Genomic DNA, 15,000 nt, shown 5'->3' with positions numbered 1-15,000 from the left:
GTTGTGTGAATCAGTGCTTGTGGTTCTGGGTTACATGTGTTTGTCTAAGGGGGCTTAGTCACAAGCTGAACAGTGGTGTGTGTGTGTCTGTGTGTGTGTGTGTGTGTGTGCGTCTGTGTGTGTGTGTGTGTCTTCAGACCTTTAAAACCTGTGGCTCTCTGCCCAGCTGTTGTACTTTAAATGATCTCCCACTCTCTCTGACTAAGACGAGGCTGCGCGCTCCAACCATCATTACTCTCACGTAATAAGAGGGCAGGTCACCGACAAGACGCAATAACGTTGAATCATCCTCGTTAACTTGAGGAAGAGAATTTCCATTCATACTTCTGTAAACCTCTGTGGATGCTGAGACGTTTCTTCTGCTGCATGAGGGCCTTGTGTGTCTGTGTGTGTGTGTGTGTGTGTGTGTGTGTGTGTGTGTGTGTGTGTGTGTGTGTGTGTGTGTGTGTGTGTGTGTGTGTGTGTGTGTGTGTGTGGTCATGACCATACACACCATGTCAGCGCCTGCCAGCAGCCCAGCCTACAGCCGCACACAAACACACACCCTGCTCTATCTCTCTTTGTGTTACTGCAACACAACGGCAGCCACTCCTTCAGCCCCACCACAGATTATTGCTGCTCCTCCGGATCCGCTGCTGCACGACTTTACCCTGAAGTTTATGACAGCAGGAGGTGTGTGTGTGTGTGTGTGTGTGTGTGTGTGTGGTACAGAGAGAGAGAGTGAGGAGTGGCGATAAGGAGCCGGCACCGTAAACCATCGCGTTGGATCTCTGAGCGCTTATCAAGGCAGCGTTTCCGGCGAGAGTGAGTGATAGCGAAGAGATCGGCGGTGAGATGCGTCGCAGGTATCTCGATGAGGGAGATTAGATTCCCTGGTGGAGATTAGCGTGGAATCTGGCCTCTGCCTTATCACTGCGCCTACAGGGCGAACCCTGCCCTGTCCTACTTGGCAGGAAGCAGCTGAGCAGGCCGACACACTCCTGCAGACAAACAGCCTCAGGAAGGAGTTAATGCAATTATTCAGATTCATAATCAGAACGTGTAGCGAAGCTGGAACAAACTCATCTGGGACGTGTGATGAGGTCACTGACCTCTGTCTCAACTTCAGCCTCCAGTCACCTGGAGATAATAAGTGATGAGGAATAGTAGAAAGTGAAATGACGCCGTGTTAACTTCCTCTGACAATATTTCCCAGATGAAATTTTAAAAAAACCAATCAAGTTTGAAGTGAACCTCGGATGAACATTAGTGTCGTTAGAGAGAATCGTTAGTTTCTCAGATTCAACAGCTCTTTTATGAAGTTGTTTTTGTCTCTGTATCGTAGTGAAGAAGAAATCCAGCCGTCAGCGTTGTTGCCTGTGCAGGTGTGAACAGACAAATCAGAGTCTCTGCTGCAGGAAATGTCTTCTGAGTTCCAGCACGCTCATTAAATCCATTATCCTGATTGATACGATGATTATTTAATGATACTGATTATATGTAATAAGGTGCTGACTTCAGTTTTGGGTTCAGTTGCAGTTGTTTGATTTCTGCCGTCGGCCGCGCAGCAGCTCCGGGCGTAGAGGCGTGTGTGGCGTGAAGACATGGCCGTGGTTAGATGACCTGATCAGAGCTGGAGGTCGATGTGACCGATGGATTGAGTGAGGGGGGGGGGGAGGTTCAGGGAGTAAGTCACCACGGCGAGGCCTCGTTCAGACACACACACACACACACACACTGGTGTCAGGAGGTAAAACGTGATTGTGACACGCCGTCGCTTTTCCGACACGACAGCCACGTAACTCAAAGTGGGTTCAGCAGCGAGAGAACAATCTCAACTATCTCTGGACTCATTCCTTCTTCTCTTTCCCCCACTTTCCTTTTCTCGCATGACTCGTCTTTGTTTACACAGCAACAACTCGCTCTCACAAGTCTGTCATTCACAGGCAGATTGTGGAGTTAAGAGCTCAGCGCCATAACTCAGACGTCACCGGCTAAATGCAGTTTGTTTTGTGTGTACAACAGAAGAAGAGTGTGTGTGTGTGTGTGTGTGTGTGTGTACTTAAGAGCGCTCGTTCCAACGGTGAACTAACCACACACACCTGGCCTGTTTCCTCCTCTGCTCATATATGGGCACAGCTTCCCCTACCTGGGCCCCACTGTGAATTCCAAAAAGTGGCAGTGCATGTGTGCGTGCACGTGGAAGAGGCTGTAGAGACGGATGCACGTCATGGAAAACCAGGATCAATGGGCAAGGCCCGCTGAGCTGCGTTTTTTAAGGTGTTCCTTTTGTTTTCCAAAGGTAATCAGTTAACACAGTGACTCACTGATTATTCAAAGTGGCAGCAGTGAGTCAATGAGGAGCAGCGGTCGTGTCGCTGTTTCACTAAACAGCGCTGGTCTGAATCCCTGTGAGTCCTGTGGATCGGTGGGATCATTCCATCAGGAAGGACGACGTTAGTCCCACCACCCTGTCACCGAGGTGTCTCCCTCGCTCCCTGCAGGATTTATCAGTGAGCGTGCTGGTCTTCAGGGTGGGGGGGGGGTTCAGGTATCAGGGGCCAGGCTCTCAAACAGAGCTGACTTTATAACATTAGAGCCTCTGCGTTGCCTCGGGTTGGCACTAATGAAGCAGATTTATGGCTGTTTGCCGGGGTCCAGTTCTAGTTCTGCTTAAACCCTGCGACCCCACAAAGGCCGGGACGGGACGGGGACACGTAACTGCCTTTGCCCTGATTTCAGAAGACCGGACTATCCCTCTATCCCTCCTTTTAGTTTATATTTCTGCCCCCCCCCACCCTCTCTCTCTTCTGCTGCCTCCTTTCTTCGCTCTCTGCACGTTTGCCAGGCCTTCATAAAGCAGCCTGAGCAGGGAGTTAGCTTTCCTTGGTCACCTTGCCAGCTCTTTCCCATCAGTCCAGCCCCCTGGAAGAGGCTGCAGACACCCCTCTCCCCCTCTGCAGGCCCGGGGCCGGGGTACGGGCCGGGGGGATCCAGGCCCGGGCTCGGGTCTGAAGGCCTGCGTTTAGTCCGCGCTGCGACTGACACCCAGCAGCACCCAAAGGAGCCGTTGGCATGTGTGTTTCATCTCCTCGGTTTATAATGAGGATAGAAAGTGAAAGAGGGGGAGAGAGAAGAAGGCGGAGAACAGTGTGTCTGGCAGAGGACGTCTGCTGGACAGCGAGGGAATATTCTGGGATGGGGAATGACTTTGGAGAGCGAACAGAGGTGGCAGAAGAGATGGAGCTTCCGCAACCTCTGAGCGACTGGCCTCCTCTCTTTGGTTGGACGCCTCCACTCGCCCATCACAACCAATCAGACTCCCCGGCTGGGCTCCGATGGAGCCCGGGGAGCTGGGAGGTGATATCTGATTGGCTGCCGGCCTCGTGGACTGTATTGTGGTCCTGTCTCGTGTTGCAGACTCTTTCTCTCCCGGCCAGGGGAACCGTACTGATTGGTCCAATCTCTGACTGTCAGTGTTCATCTCATGAGCACAAACAAAGATGCTGACGAGTGCAATTGTTCTGAGAAAACATAAAGTGCATCAGTGGAAACTGATTCCTTCGTGTTCACGTCCAAACCCGGTTGATTTCCTGCAGAAAGACACTGACGCTGTTGATGAGAACTTTCTGTTGGAGAAAGTTTTGAGAAAATGTGTTAAAGTAGTTTTTAAATTTGATTTTCTCCCAAATCCATTTTCGTGCCCAACTCTTCTCCTGCAGAAAATAAAACACGGCTGCGTTTCCAGTTTGTGTGTTTCTGGAAGAAAAAGTGTCGATGAGAAGCTGCAACGTCAGACGCTACACACACAGACACACACACACACACACACACACACACACACACACAGACACACACACACACACACACACACTCTGATGTAGAGGGAATGCATCCACACCCAGCTCACACATCCTACACTCCCACACACACACACATGCCCACACATACTTGAGCAACAAACAGCACATGCACACAGGCAATGAACCAATGTCGCTTACTGCAGAAGTGCAACTTTAGACACACACACACACACACACACACACACACACACACATACTTGTACAGTGGTCACCCCCAACTTTGAGGCTAAGGCAGGGTAATGATTCAGTTCCTCTTTGCTTCCTTCCGAACTAGTGTTTATGCACATGGACGCTGTGTGTGTGTGTGTGTGTGTGTGTGTGTGTGTGTGTGTGTGTGTGTGTGTGTGTGTGTGTGTGTCTGTGTGTCTGTGTGTGTGTGTGTGTGTGTGAATGTGGATGTGGTCAGGCCCAGTCATCTTCCAGGCAGCTCAAAAGGAAACCCACATCAACTGCCATGCACCACACTCTAGGAATAGACTGGCCCAGTGGAGGCAGGAATGGAATGGCACGCCTGACCTCACCCCTCCTCACCCATCCTCACCCATCCTCACCCATCCTCACCCATCCTCACCCATCCTCAGGCCTCCTGGCCCTCCCTCACGTTTGCGCTCTCGGTGTAAAATGTTCGATTCCTGATGCACTTGCTGACTGTGAGTCGCCCTGAGGGGACACACATGCTTCCTCTGCAGCGGCGCCGAGGAGCCTCGCTGGTCACGTGCGGGACGCCTCACGTATCTCTCTTTCATCTCCTTCACGTTTCTGCCCCAGTCGTTCTGTTGTATTTGCTGTTTTCACTGCACCTCGGTTCTGCAGCGTATTTGAAAAGGTGTGAGCCGGTGTCGCCTCAGTGACACGAACATGTTCCTCCGGGTGACCTCGTCCTGTCGGAGGCTTCGGTCTCGGTGGAAAAAGAACCCGACTGGTCTCTGTACATTTGACCTCTCTGCCTCGTGGCGGTGGCAGCATCGCCAAAGCGTGGAAAAAAGACGGAGATAAGACACAGACGAGCTTATCACCTTATCTCGACGCTGTGAGCTTACTCAGCCTCGCCGGTCTGGACCTGTTGATATCACACTTGTGCTCAAAGTGCTGCTGACAGCTTCTACACGCAGACTTTCTTTGTGTCTTCATAAAGAGTTTTATATTAATTCATTAATTGTTTCTTCTTCTTTGTGTTTTTCAGCTCACAGTTGTCCAGAAGCACGATCCAACATCCGAGTGTTCCCCAAAGTCTTCTCCTGCACGAGAGGTAACTTTTTATCATCTTCACCTCCTTCCTCCTCCCACTGCTCCTCTTCCCTCCAGAGAACAGAACACACATTTCAGGAGACGCGTTCCATGATCGAGCCCAGAGAGCCGTGGGAACTGAAAGAAATGAACGTGTCACAAAACTGCAGCAAAGAAAAGTGATGGAGGACGAGACAAACGGAAAAGAGAGAGAGAGAAAAGAGCAGTGATGGAGACAGGGAGCTGGAATGTGACGGGGGGGGGGGGCTCAGCACATTTCCTTTAATAAAAAGAAATTGGAGTCAAGTGACCATCAGCTGGTCGGAGAGTGTTTGATCAATAAGGTCATGAGGCCTCAGGTATGTGGAGCACGACGCTCAACCACAGAGGAAGAGGAGGCCGATCAGCCACGCTCTTCCTCCTCCTCCTCCTCCTCCTCCTCCTCCTCCCATCACCTGTATCTAGGTCGTCATTTATTAGGACTGGGTCAGTGCTCCCATTATGTGTCAGGCTGAGTGTTGGAGCCGGCATGGCGGTGGCCGCAGCCGGTCGCGCCTCAGGGCTAATGGGAAAGAATGACAGGAATCTGCAACTGATAACACGACCATGTTCGTCAGCAGATAATCTCCCATATCCCCCCCCCCCCCCCCCCCCCCCCCCCCCCCCCCCCCCCCCCCTCGGGCTGCTCCTCTGCTCCTGCTTGATCTCCTCTGTCTGCTCTCCTCCCTCCTACCTCCTCCCTCCTCCCTCCTCTGTCTGCTCTCCTCCCTCCTACCTCCTCTGTCAGCTCTCCTCCCTCCTCCCTCCTCAGGCTGCTCCTCTGCTCCTGCTTGATCTCCTCTGTCTGCTCTCCTCCCTCCTCCCTCCTACCTCCTACCTCCTACCTCCTACCTCCTCTGTCTGCTCTCCTCCCTCCTACCTCCTACCTCCTCTGTCAGATCTCCTCCCTCCTCCCTCCTCTGTCAGCTCTCCTCCCTCCTCAGGCTGCTCCTCTGCTCCTGCTTGATCTCCTCTGTCAGCTCTCCTCCCTCCTCCCTCCTCCCTCCTACCTCCTACCTCCTACCTCCTCTCTCCTCCCTCCTCACCACTGACACCTCCATTCTCCCTCTACCTCTTTGCTCCTATTGCTGTTTCTCTCCTCTCTCAGTCTATGATGGAGTGACTTGTTCTCTCTCTCCTCTCTCAGTCTATGATGGAGTGACTTGTTCTCTCTCTCCTCTCAGTCTATGATGGAGTGACTTGTTCTCTCTCTCCTCTCAGTCTATGATGGAGTGACTTGTTCTCTCTCTCCTCTCTCAGTCTATGATGGAGTGACTTGTTCTCTCTCTCCTCTCTCAGTCTATGATGGAGTGACTTGTTCTCTCTCTCCTCTCTCAGTCTATGATGGAGTGACTTGTTCTCTCTCTCCTCTCAGTCTATGATGGAGTGACTTGTTCTCTCTCTCCTCTCAGTCTATGATGGAGTGACTTGTTCTCTCTCTCCTCTCAGTCTATGATGGAGTGACTTGTTCTTCCTCTCCTCTCAGTCTATGATGGAGTGACTTGTTCTCTCTCTCCTCTCTCAGTCTATGATGGAGTGACTTGTTCTCTCTCTCCTCTCAGTCTATGATGGAGTGACTTGTTCTCTCTCCTCTCTCAGTCTATGATGGAGTGACATGTTCTCTCTCTCCTCTCAGTCTATGATGGAGTGACATGTTCTCTCTCTCCTCTCAGTCTATGATGGAGTGACATGTTCTCTCTCTCCTCTCTCAGTCTATGATGGAGTGACATGTTCTGTCTCTCCTCTCAGTCTATGATGGAGTGACTTGTTCTCTCTCTCCTCTCAGTCTATGATGGAGTGACTTGTTCTCTCTCTCCTCTCTCAGTCTATGATGGAGTGACTTGTTCTCTCTCTCTTGTTCTCTCTCTCCTCTCTCAGTCTATGATGGAGTGACATGTTCTCTCTCTCCTCTCAGTCTATGATGGAGTGACTTGTTCTCTCTCTCCTCTCTCAGTCTATGATGGAGTGACTTGTTCTCTCTCTCCTCTCTCAGTCTATGATGGAGTGACTTGTTCTCTCTCTCCTCTCAGTCTATGATGGAGTGACTTGTTCTCTCTCCTCTCTCAGTCTATGATGGAGTGACTTGTTCTCTCTCTCCTCTCAGTCTATGATGGAGTGACATGTTCTCTCTCTCCTCTCAGTCTATGATGGAGTGACTTGTTCTCTCTCCTCTCTCAGTCTATGATGGAGTGACATGTTCTCTCTCTCCTCTCTCAGTCTATGATGGAGTGACTTGTTCTCTCTCTCCTCTCAGTCTATGATGGAGTGACATGTTCTCTCTCTCCTCTCAGTCTATGATGGAGTGACTTGTTCTCTCTCTCCTCTCTCAGTCTATGATGGAGTGACATGTTCTCTCTCTCCTCTCAGTCTATGATGGAGTGACATGTTCTCTCTCTCCTCTCAGTCTATGATGGAGTGACTTGTTCTCTCTCTCCTCTCTCAGTCTATGATGGAGTGACATGTTCTCTCTCTCCTCTCAGTCTATGATGGAGTGACTTGTTCTCTCTCTCCTCTCTCAGTCTATGATGGAGTGACATGTTCTCTCTCTCCTCTCAGTCTATGATGGAGTGACTTGTTCTCTCTCTCCTCTCAGTCTATGATGGAGTGACATGTTCTCTCTCTCCTCTCAGTCTATGATGGAGTGACTTGTTCTCTCTCTCCTCTCAGTCTATGATGGAGTGACATGTTCTTCCTCTCCTCTCAGTCTATGATGGAGTGACTTGTTCTCTCTCTCCTCTCAGTCTATGATGGAGTGACTTGTTCTCTCTCTCCTCTCTCAGTCTATGATGGAGTGACATGTTCTCTCTCTCCTCTCAGTCTATGATGGAGTGACTTGTTCTCTCTCTCCTCTCAGTCTATGATGGAGTGACATGTTCTCTCTCTCCTCTCAGTCTATGATGGAGTGACTTGTTCTCTCTCTCCTCTCAGTCTATGATGGAGTGACATGTTCTCTCTCTCCTCTCAGTCTATGATGGAGTGACTTGTTCTCTCTCTCCTCTCAGTCTATGATGGAGTGACTTGTTCTCTCTCTCCTCTCTCAGTCTATGATGGAGTGACATGTTCTCTCTCTCCTCTCAGTCTATGATGGAGTGACATGTTCTCTCTCTCCTCTCAGTCTATGATGGAGTGACTTGTTCTCTCTCTCCTCTCTCAGTCTATGATGGAGTGACATGTTCTCTCTCTCCTCTCAGTCTATGATGGAGTGACTTGTTCTCTCTCTCCTCTCTCAGTCTATGATGGAGTGACATGTTCTCTCTCTCCTCTCAGTCTATGATGGAGTGACATGTTCTTCCTCTCCTCTCAGTCTATGATGGAGTGACTTGTTCTTCCTCTCCTCTCAGTCTATGATGGAGTGACATGTTCTTCCTCTCCTCTCAGTCTATGATGGAGTGACATGTTCTTCCTCTCCTCTCAGTCTATGATGGAGTGACTTGTTCTCTCTCTCCTCTCAGTCTATGATGGAGTGACTTGTTCTCTCTCTCTCCTCTCTCAGTCTATGATGGAGTGACATGTTCTCTCTCTCCTCTCTCAGTCTATGATGGAGTGACATGTTCTTCCTCTCCTCTCAGTCTATGATGGAGTGACATGTTCTCTCTCTCCTCTCAGTCTATGATGGAGTGACATGTTCTTCCTCTCCTCTCAGTCTATGATGGAGTGACATGTTCTCTCTCTCCTCAGACGGACTCGAACCCTCCTCGCCGTGGCTCCATCGACCCGCTCGGCCCTCATTGGTCCTCTGGCTGCTGTCAGTTGCTCAGTAGGCAGTGTAGATCCTGTGTAGCAATCAGCAGCTACATCTGGCTACTGGGTCTCTGACGGCTCGGCCTACTTCCCGGGCAAACGTGCCCGTCCCTCTCACATTGGCTGGTGGCACATTCCTTTCCCCTGATTGGCTGCGATGTCAGGGGGGCTAGATCCTGTGACCCCACAGACAGGATGTTCTCTGTGTCACAACTCCACAAGGGGCCCTTGTCAAGGGTTTTTTGTTCATGTGTGTTTCACTCCTTCCTCTTCTGCCATTCTTCTTTTAATTCTCAGTCTCTCCCTCCTGCTCCGGGAGCTCCTCTTTGTTTTAATGTCCTTGGTTAAAGCTGTTCAATAGAAACTAGAAAGAGGAAAAAGCCTCATTGATGCACGACGTCTGAAAACCTTTGCTTTGTCCTGAACCTGGCATACAATGTAGATTTCTGTGTGGTTTAATTCTACAGCTACATTGTCTGCTGGGTTTCTGGCTAGCGATATATAAGCATCTGTCGTATAAACCTGCAGCGCTGGAGACGGTGAGTGTTCATCTGCTGTGGTAACGTTCCTCAAATGTCTGACCCTGACTATTCAATAAAAAGAAAATATTTCACGCTGAATCCACTTAGTGAGTCGTGCTGTCGTTTGTCTGACTGAATAACACATTTAGAGAGAGAGAGAGAGAGAGAGAGAGAGAGAGAGAGAGAGAGAGAGAGAGAGAGAGAGAGAGAGAGAGAGAGAGAGAGAGAGAGAGAGAGAGAGAGAGAGGAAAAACATTTCTCTGGAATCTGCAAAATCTTAATTGATTCAGTGTTGCCTCTGTGTCCCAGGAGTTGACCCCGAGCAAGAGATGCCAGGAATATTCTAGTAGCTCAGCACAAAAGCCGCTCGTTGTCTGTCAGGAGGTTGTCAGGCCGCTGTCAGAGCGCCGGCTTATTAGTGGGACAGCACTGTCTCCCCTGCAGCCAACACACACACACGCACACACACAGACAGACACACACACACACACACACACACACACACACACACACACCTGGGATTATACCAACATATTTCCCACAAGCCGTGTTTTCAGAGACATTTGGCTTCACTGCCTGCGGGTGTGCGTCCTGACACCTCACAACACAGAATTAAAAATAAAATCGACATCCACCAGTTTGTTTTCACTTCACGAAGCGTTTGAGGAAAAACTCTGAGCTGCAGATTCACTCAGATACAATTAAAGGGTAATTGTTGGTCTAATTATTTCTGATGGCAGCCGCTCATCCTCCAGCAACCACACACACACACACAGACACACACACAGACACACACACTGAGGCAGTTGATGAATAAAGCAGCCTGGTGCTGGTGCGGCAGGTGAACTGTGGGAACGTGTGTGAAGAAGAAGCTGAAAAGTGGCTGGGTTCCAGCAGGAGGAGACGCGTGGAGCAGAGAGTCAGCAGAGCTGTCTGAGTCCTGTCACATCCAGGAACAGGTGGAAACACAGAATAATGAGTCTCACAGCTCAGCGGAGAAAAGACACAACGCTTCCTCACAACAGCAGCATCCACCTTTCAAACAAGAGAGGACATTTTATTTAATCATCAAGGTTAAATATGATTTAATTGTTTCTCTGTTTTCACCCCCGTCTGTTTGTCAGTTTGTACGATCGCACAAAACAACTGAACTCGATGAAACTTCAGGGAAGAAGAAAGGGAAGAATTTTAAATCCCAACGCAATCGACATTGTAAGACAATAAAAATTTCAACATATTTGTTCTTTTCTCAGGGAATAATTCATGAAGTTTGATGAAAATCAGGTGTATGTAGGAGGTGGATGATTCACAGTTAGAATTAGAATCTTTTAAATGTGTTTTCATGAGGGGCTGTTGGGTCATTCTAGCTTTCTGATGTGAATCTAATGTAAGAATTCGGGCACGAATAAGGCAAAAGCTCCTATAAGCAAAGCTGAAGCAGTTAAGTCGACTAATCAATTAGTGTATTGACGGATAATTAGTTTTTATAATGTAATTGTAGAATAGAGGAGGAAAAATACAAAAATTCTTTGCTTCCACTTTCAAAACGTGTAAACTAAAGATTTGCTTTTGGACTTTCAGCTGCTGATTCGTTTTGACATTTTTCTGTAAATATGACAGATTACTTCACTCTTTGAAGAACCGACCCTCCAGAGTTAGTGCAACATGTGAACTGACACGTGCAGCACCGGATCATTTCCTCCTCGTGAATCCCAGTAAACACCTCCCATGTCCCAGTGAGGATCCTGCAGGACTCACACGTCTGTGAGCGACATTAAGTTTATAAATAGGAAGCTGATTAAATTCGTTTGTGACTCACGCTCACAAATCACTGCTGTGAAAAGTTCATCTCAGGAAACGCAAAGAGCAATCTTTGCACTTTGAAGACGGTAATTTCGGAAGATTTCCCTTAATTTGAATTTATGATCGGAAGAAATAATTACAGCTCTTAACGGTGCACAGACACACACACACGCACAGACACACACACAGACACACACACACACAGACACACACACACACAGACACACACACACAGACACACACACACACAGACACACACAGACACACACACACACACACACACACACACACACACACACACACACACACACACACACACACACACACAGACGAGCATGTGAGGATTGTGTTGAGATAAACATGAAAAAATGTGAAATGAGCCTCAAGGTAAAACGATTTCGATCGTTAAAAAACAAGCAGCAAAAATACTCACACAAGGTGAAAAGGTTTGATCACATTTCATCAGTAAATATCACAGATAATATATTAATATTCTGTGTGTTATCAAATTAAAACACAAACATCTGTGTTGCTGCGTCGACGACATCCACTGGAATTAGATTTTAGTTGATTTAAATTAAATGAATATGTCAGAAATAATGAGAAACCTTCAGAGAAAACAAGATACACATGTTGTTAAATTCATGTTTCTTCAGACAAATATTTCTGTAACATGTAATATTTGTTATTTCTGGATAATGAATTTGTTCTGCTCTGAAGCATCTGACTCATTCCCACCATCAGTGTTTCATTATCGTTTTATTGTTGTATTATATTATATTATTATATTATTACTGTTTATATAAAAAGGGACAGTGAACATTAATAAATACGACTGTAACAAAGTCTATTTTTCATCTGTAGTCACATGAACACATGTTACAGGAAATAAGAACTTACAGAGTTATTGAGATCATTTATATGTTGGTAGAAGAATAATAACACAGAGTCTCGTTATCTGAGCAAAACAATCAAATGAGACGTATTAATGTTAATGGAAATATGAACCAAATCAAAACACTGATTGAAACAAGCTCAGCAACAAGTCGCACGTCAAGAGGAGACGCAGCAGAAGAAACAAGAGCAAAGCTCGAGATGTGAAGAAGAAGATCCGAGGAGGTTCAGCACCGAGCGACTGAAACCATCAGGAGCCGCTGAGTGTTGGTTAAAGAGCTCCCAGTGATCCCACTCACACATGTGTCACTGGCTTGGTTTGTTATGTCGGGGGATTCATCACAGGCTGAAAATATCAACTCAAGAAAACATTTTACATGACATATCATTTAGATGACGCTTTCATCCAGAGCGTCTTAAAATAAGTGCATTCAACAAAGACGCCAACGCCATGACTCAGCAATAATGATGAACGAGTCTGTTACATAAGAGAATATGATGCACATGTTCTTTTACTTAAATCATTTATGTATATTTAAACGCAAGTGCTTACTTTCACTGAAGTTATATTGTTTAACGATGTACTTTTACTTGTACTTAAAGGTTCAGTGTGTAGAATGTAGTGACATCTAGTGGTGAAGTGTCATGTTGCAGCTGAACACCAAGTCAATTTCTGTCTATTTATTTGTACGTTTATTGAAGTAAAATCTTTGAAAACTTCCTCCACAGCTGCCGACTTGTGTTTCACTCCAACAATAAAATAATGAATTCACAACATTGTGCCTCTTTTCGTTTTCTTGACCTCTCATGTCGGCATTGACACGTAACCTCTACACACGTGTTGCGTTCACCTGAGCCGTGACCCACACAGGCGCCGAGCCAGAGGCGACCACCCTGAAGCCCCCCCCCCCCCCCCCCCCCGCTCCCCCCCATCGTTACATCAGGAAGGACGTGAGAAAACCAAACCTGCCAGATGTGCAGATGGATAAAGACTGAAACCACGTCACACGAACATGTTCTCTGAACTCTGGACTTTGAGTTTTCTGTGTTTCACAGGCGGTGGCGGGTTGAGTGCAGCAGCTCAGCCCTGCAGTCCGGCTGTTAGACCGAGTCTCACAGTTCAAACCCTCAGGTGCAGCCATAAAAACCCTGGTTGTGTGACGCTGAGCCCAGTGAGTCCTCGGAGAGAATCCCAACAATGCCAGTGGCTGCTAATGGCCTGTGATGGGAGGTGAGTGGGGGCGGTTTACTGTTGCTTTCATAAGCTGTTGATGACGTGCGCGGTGCGAGGACGGCGTGCACAGGCGGAACGCAGAGGACGAGAGTGATGACGACTGTGGGAACAGAGACGGGGGGGGGGAGATGAGCGTCCGTCACTTCGTGTAAACGCTTTCAAGGAGGACGGGGTGGAAGGTGAAGGTGTCGTCTGTGATGTCATCAGCCGGCACTGTAAACACTCGCCGGTCCATCCTGCGTCACGGCCGTGATAAGTCATCTGGACGTCACGCTCTGACCTCCGCGGCAGGGCTTCCCCCGTCAGCGAGGAGGAGGAGGAGTCCAGCAGCAACAAGGAGAAGAAGGACGAACGTTCCTCTGATTGTTTCACTGTCGGCAGAACTACGTCCCAAACACAATGTTTCTGAGTTTATACAACTCAGTGGTAACAAGTTACTTTAACTGTCACACACACAAATCCTGCAGTGAAACCACAGACGAGTGAAGATGGACGACTCCGGAGATGAAGCCAGAACGTCCCTGGTATTTCTGCCATTTTAAACATTTGGAATCCAGAGACTGTGTTTGACTGATATCGCCTCAAACAGATGTTTGTACAGATGCTGATACTGAACTGCATGAGATGAGATGAGATGAGATGAGATGAGAGGAGATGAGATGAGATGAGAGGAGATGAGAGGAGATGAGAGGAGATGAGATGAGATGAGATGAGAGGAGATGAGAGGAGATGAGATGAGATGAGAGGAGAGGAGATGAGATGAGATGAGATGAGAGGAGATGAGAGGAGAGGAGATGAGATGAGATGAGAGGAGATGAGAGGAGATGAGAGGAGATGAGATGAGATGAGAGGAGATGAGATGAGAGGAGAGGAGATGAGAGGAGAGGAGATGAGAGGAGATGAGATGAGAGGAGAGGAGATGAGAGGAGAGGAGAGGAGAGGAGATGAGAGGAGATGAGAGGAGAGGAGAGGAGATGAGATGAGATGAGATGAGATGAGAGGAGATGAGAGGAGAGGAGATGAGAGGAGATGAGAGGAGATGAGAGGAGATGAGATGAGATGAGAGGAGAGGAGATGAGATGAGATGAGAGGAGATGAGAGGAGATGAGAGGAGATGAGAGGAGAGGAGATGAGATGAGATGAGATGAGATGAGAGGAGATGAGAGGAGATGAGAGGAGATGAGAGGAGATGAGAGGAGAGGAGATGAGATGAGATGAGATGAGATGAGAGGAGATGAGAGGAGAGGAGATGAGAGGAGATGAGAGGAGATGAGAGGAGATGAGATGAGATGAGAGGAGAGGAGATGAGATGAGATGAGATGAGATGAGATGAGAGGAGATGAGATGAGATGAGATGAGATGAGATGAGATGAGAGGAGATGAGAGGAGATGAGATGAGATGAGAGGAGATGAGATGAGATGAGAGGAGAGGAGATGAGATGAGATGAGATGAGATGAGATGAGAGGAGATGAGAGGAGAGGAGATGAGATGAGATGAGAGGAGATGAGAGGAGAGGAGATGAGATGAGAGGAGAGGAGATGAGATGAGAGGAGAGGAGATGAGAGGAGAGGAGATGAGAGGAGATGAGATGAGAGGAGATGAGAGGAGATGAGATGAGATGAGAGGAGATGAGATGAGATGAGAGGAGAGGAGATGAGATGAGATGAGATGAGATGAGATGAGAGGAGATGAGAGGAG

General features: G+C 48.1%; 1 long non-coding RNA gene across 1 annotated transcript in view; it reads left to right on the top strand.

The window, feature by feature from the left end:
• Nucleotides 1-9,556, top strand: part of LOC117754465 — an 11,156-nt gene extending 1,600 nt beyond the window's left edge. The window contains exons 2-3 of the long non-coding RNA XR_004612429.1: nt 5,026-5,091; nt 8,787-9,556. This is a non-coding gene — a long non-coding RNA (uncharacterized LOC117754465). The remainder of the gene's footprint in view (nt 1-5,025; nt 5,092-8,786) is intronic.
• The last annotated feature ends 5,444 nt before the right edge of the window (nt 9,557-15,000 follow it).

This window comes from Hippoglossus hippoglossus, chromosome 21 (assembly GCF_009819705.1).
Source record: "Hippoglossus hippoglossus isolate fHipHip1 chromosome 21, fHipHip1.pri, whole genome shotgun sequence".
NCBI lineage: Eukaryota > Metazoa > Chordata > Actinopteri > Pleuronectiformes > Pleuronectidae > Hippoglossus > Hippoglossus hippoglossus.
The sequence above is the reverse complement of the archived record's forward strand: the minus strand, read 5'-3'. Positions and strand labels throughout refer to the sequence as shown.